Consider the following 5,483-nt stretch of genomic DNA (forward strand, 5'->3'; position numbering starts at 1 on the left):
TACCGCCTGGAGAAGCTCATCAGAGATCCCTCGGAACGCTGTTCCTACTGGTTTGTCACTCCCTTCTCTCCCTCCAGGCCTTGCCTTTCCCTTTTACACACACACTGTAACTCTCCATCTGTCCACGGCCCAGTCACTGGAAATTGGATATAAGTGGCTTCTACAACCAAGTGAGGAAGAGAAATGGGCAGCAGTGATGACTCTATAAAGACTTCTGTGCTTTCGCTCATTCAGGGTGGTGTCTAATTCAGAGATGAACACATGACCCTTGTCCTCAAGCAGCTAAATCTGTGAAAACCATAATATGAGTTAATGTAGTCACAGAAGCATGAGCACAAAATATTCTGGAAAACAAGCAAGGACCAGTTAGACCTGCTGCAGTATATGTGTCTGTGTCTGTTTATCTATGTATTACATGCAGGCAGAGTGTGAAAAAAGACAGGTTTCACAGAGGAAATGATATATGATCTCCCTTCCTTCCTTCCTTCCTTCCTTCCTTCCTTCCCTTCCTCCCTCCCTCTCTCCCTCCCTCCCTCCCTCCTTTCTTCCTTCTTCCTTCTTCTTCTTCCTTTCTTTCCTTCCTTCCTTCTTTCTTTCTCTCTTTCTCTCTTTCTTCAGAGACTGTCAAAAATTGCCAGTGCTGACTATATTGCAAGTCGTCATGGCAGGGTATTGGGAAAATTTTCAATTAGCGATAATCACGCCTTGGATAAACCTCATTGGCTATGCTATTGCCACTGCACAAAGCTGATATATGATCTGCTCTAATTCATTAAAGCATGCAGCTATCAAAGGCCTGAAGACTCTTGAAAGATGAGCAAAATTTTATCACGTGGAGAAAGGAAAGTGTAAAGAGGGGAAACGGCATATGAAAGGCATCCTATTCTATTTAAATCTAGAAATACTATCTTTAGGATGTTCTTGGCTGAATAAATCAGATGTGTCATCATGCCATACCATCATGATTTACCAACACTGGTTAGGGCCTAGATTTTCTCCATGCCCTCTCCACTGGCATCATTATTGGTGTGAGTGGGAAGCTTGAGCACACCCTGCCATAATGCTGTTTGTAACAGAAGGCATAGTTTGTACTTTGTTTTCTCTGTTTCAGTTTTGGTTTCAACCTCTAATTTGATATGTACCAGTTATTAACCTGCTTGATTTGCTACAAATGAAAAGTTAAAAAAATTAATGACAAATAATCTATGCAAAACTCACATAAAACCATTTGAGTCTCTCACTAGGTGGCACAGGAAGAATATGGCATAACACCTAATTCCCAGGCTAAGCTAGACAGAAAATGTCCACTCCTGTGATTGCAGGACTATAACTACTTTCTCTTAAAAGTAAATATAAATAACATCTCTGTAATTTTACTTTCTCTTTAACAATAATTTGTTTTAAAGTAGACAGAAAATGCATGTTGTTTAAAATCCATAGTAAATAAGAGAATATGATAAAATTTATCAAGGCCAGGCGCAGTGGCTCACGCCTGTAATCTCAGCACTTTGGGAGGCCAAGGCAGGCAGATCACGAGGTCAAGAGATCGATTCCATCCTGGCCAACATGGTGAAACCCCATCTCTACTAAAAATACAAAATTAGCTGGGCATGGTGGTGTGTGCCTGTAGTCTCAGCTACTTGGGAGGCTGAGGCAGGAGAATTGCTTGAACCTGGGAGGTGGAGGTTGCAGTGAGCTGAGATGGCACCACTGCACTCCAGCCTGGCGACAGAGCAATACTCCATTCCCCCCCCCCGCCAAAAAAAATTCATTCATTCCTAATTTTTCAGGGCAACATTTTTCCAAATGGGTTCCTGGGATGTCCAGATCAAAGTTTATTTGAATGATATCACTCTCACAAATTCCTGACTTGAGAAAGAAAATAAAAGTCAGTAATTCTGTTATTGTGACCCTGGAAGTCAAGGCACTATCATCCATCTCCTACAGATTTTAGAGCAATTAAAAGTGAAGCAATTCATATTCATTGATTAAGAGGGAAGTATCATGTAACCTGGGTAAGTCAGTCCACATTACTTTAAGAACACTAAACAGTATTTCCCTAGCTTAAAGAGAGAGACAGAGAGAGAAAGAGAGAGAGAGAGAGAAATCTAACACATTCTTTAAAACCTGGTCATTAATGACCATTAATGACAGAACCTGCTTAATCCCCATATAATTATCCAATACATTGAATCCTAATTGTTTTGCTCTTCATCTGAACTTGGCCTAAGTGCTAGTGTAGCTCTATTTCAAGAATGTCAGGCCAGGCGCGGTGGCTCAAACCTGTAATCCCAGCACTTTGGGAGGCCGAGGCGGGTGGATCACGAGGTCAAGAGATCGAGACCATCCTGGTCAACATGGTGAAACCCCGTCTCTACTAAAAATACAAAAAATTAGCTGGGCATGGTGGTGCGTATCTGTAATCCCGGCTACTCAGGAGGCTGAGGCAGGAGAATTGCCTGAACCCAGGAGGCGGAGGTTGCAGTGAGCCGAGATCGCACCATTGCACTCCAGCCCGGGTAACAAGAGTGAAACTCCGTAACAAAAAAAAAAAAAAAAAAAAAAAGAATGTCAATAGAATGTGATTTTTCACAAGCCACCGTAAGTAAATAGTAGAAAGCCAGAGCTATGTTCTGAAAATGGCGCTCATTTTTGGCGGGGCACATTAGGACTCAAACTTTCCAAAACTCCTACTCCTGAGTTACCTGGAGAAAAGCTACAGCAGATGGACATCCAGTGCTTGGAAGGGCTGCCTGGACTCCAATACAATACTGAATACCTTCTTTGTGCAACATTCTGTGCTGGACCCTGCACTAGCTTAAACAATCTGATTAGATTCTTGTGGGCAGCAGGTAAGGAGGCAGATTAGTTCACCCTCATAATGGTCTTTTACTACAGCAACGGCCTGATGAATCACTGAGTTTGCAACACCAGAACCTTAATGGCACACTTACCTTGAATCAGGGTGTCCCCTGGCAATTATAACTCATATTCAGTCAGAGTTCCCACTGAGTATAGATGTACTACTTGACTCCATTTCAATAAGTGCAGCAAGCTGCAGCAGAAAACCTAATTCCTCCTGGATCTCCCAATGCATGATTTTTCCTATATTGTGCAACCCTTGGATGCCTTTCATCGTTCACTCCTATCAGAATCTCCTAGAGTGCTTGTTTTAATGCAGATTCCCAGGCCCCGCTATAGGTCACTGCACCACATCTCTGTGATACAGGAGACCACAGCTGAAAACACAAATGAACCTGTTCCCAGGGATCCATGAGACCACCACGGATGCCCCACACATCACCAGGGTGATTTGAGGGCCTCAAGATGTGAGTTCCTTAGCACGGTTGAGATCCAGAGACTCCAGAGTTTGAATTTTGGCATTAATGTGCTCTTATTTCCCATTGCCTACCTTAGGCAGGAAGCAGTTTACAAGTGTTCTCTCCCTACACAACAAGGCATTGACTCTGGGCATTGAGTATAGATTTTATTTTAAAAACTTACAGTTTTACGCCCTTTTCACAAGATGGCGCCGAAAGCGAAGAAGGAAGCTCCTGCCCCCTCAAAGCCGAAGCCAAAGCGAAGGCTTTAAAGGCCAAGAAGGCAGTGTTGAAAGGTGTCCACGGCCACAAAAAAAAAAAAAAAAAAAAAAAGAAGATTCGCACGTCACCCACCTTCCGGCGGCCCGAGACACTGCGACTCGGGAGGCAGCCCAAATATCCTCGGAAGAGCGCCCCAGGAGAAACAGACTGGACCACCATGCTATCATCAAGTTTCCGCCGACCACTGAGTCTGCCATGAAGAAGACAGAAGACAACAACACACTTGTGTTCATTGTGGATGTTAAAGCCAACAAGCACCAGATCCAACAGGCTGTGAAGAAGCTCTGTGACATTGACGTGGCCAAGGTCAACACCCTGATTCGCCCTGATGGAGAGAAGAAGGCATATGTGCGACTGGCTCCTGATTACGATGCTTTGGATGTTGCCAACAAAATTGGGATCATCTAAACAGAGTCCAGCTGGCTAATTCCAAATATATGTATATCTTTTCACCATAAAAAAGAATAAAAATTTACAGTTTTGCTTATAGAAAGTTACTCAGCTGGGATGCTTTACTTCATCATTAAGGTTTTTTTTTTCTTTTCCTTTCTTTTTCTTTCTTCCTTCCTTCCTTTCTTCCTTTCTTTCTTCCTTTCTTTTCTTTCTCTTTCTTTTTTTTCTTTCTTTCTCTCTCTCTCTCTCTCTTTCTTTCTTTCTTTCTTTCTTGTAGGAAACAGGGGTCTCTCTCTGTTACTCAGGCTGGAGTATAGTGGCACACAATCATAGCTCACTGCGGCCTCAAAATCCTGGGCTCAAGAGATCTTCATGCCTCAGTCTTCCCAGTAACTGGGATTATAGGCACATGCTACTACACCCAGCTTTCGCCAAATAAGTTAATTTTTAATTTCATATAAGTTATAATACCTGCAAAAATTATGTGACTCTTTCAGCTCCTAGTCTTTTCTAATTCACTAAAGTATACAGCTATCAGAAGTCAGCATGAAGAGAAGCACTAACATGGAGTCTCTGCATATCCTGGTAAATGTTGCTCTGAAGCAAAATTCAGTTTGGTCAACTTGTGTAGAAGGATGGTCAGAAAGTAATTTTCTGTTTGTCGGGGTGTGTGTGTGAGAGACAGTGGATGTATATGTGTATTTAAGAACATAGGTTCTGCAATGAGTCCAGTGTTGTTGTGCTGGGAATTTAAATGTTTTAATTTTCTTTTTCTTTATTATTATTATTATTATTATTTTTTATTGCATTTTAGGTTTTGGGGTACATGTGATGAACATGCAAGATTGTTGCATAGGTACACACTTGGCAGTGTGGTTTGCTGCCTTCCGTCCCCTCACCTGTATCTGTCATTTCTCCCCATGCTATCTCTTCCCACCTCTCCACCTCCCCGCCCCTCCCCCATTTCCCCCCAACAGACCCCAGTGTGTAGTGCTCCCCTCCCTGTGTCCATGTGTTCTCATTGTTCAACACCCACCTATGAGTGAGAATATACGGTGTTTGATTTTCTGTTCTTGTGTGGAGAAATAGGAACACTTTTACACTGTTGGTGGGAATGTAAATTAATTCAACCATTGTGGAAGACAGTGTGGCAATTCCTCAAGGACCTAAAAATAGAAATCCCATTTGACCCAGCAATCCCATTACTGGGTATATATCCAAAGGATTATAAATCATTCTACTACGAGGACACGTGCACACGAATGTTCATTGCAGCACTGTTTACAATAGCAAAGACCTGGAACCAACCCAAATGCCCAACGATGATAGACTGGATAGGGAAAATGTGGTACATATACACCATGGAATATCACACAGCCATCAAAAACGATGAGTTCATGTCCTTTGTAGGGACATGGATGAACCTGTTTTAATTTTCTAAGGAGTTCTGCTGAGTGGAAATTATGATGTTACCCCATTATACTGAAT

At 42.4% G+C, this 5,483-nt stretch overlaps 1 non-coding gene across 1 annotated transcript; it reads right to left on the reverse strand.

Moving 5' to 3' along the window:
- Positions 1–609: 609 nt before the first annotated feature.
- Positions 610–749, reverse strand: LOC120364533 (U4 spliceosomal RNA). Its single transcript, XR_005579769.1, has one exon. It is a non-coding gene; the product is annotated as a U4 spliceosomal RNA (small nuclear RNA).
- Positions 750–5,483: the final 4,734 nt, after the last annotated feature.

The sequence above is a fragment of the Saimiri boliviensis genome, chromosome 5 (genome assembly GCF_048565385.1).
Source record: "Saimiri boliviensis isolate mSaiBol1 chromosome 5, mSaiBol1.pri, whole genome shotgun sequence".
Classification (NCBI taxonomy): Eukaryota; Metazoa; Chordata; class Mammalia; order Primates; family Cebidae; genus Saimiri; species Saimiri boliviensis.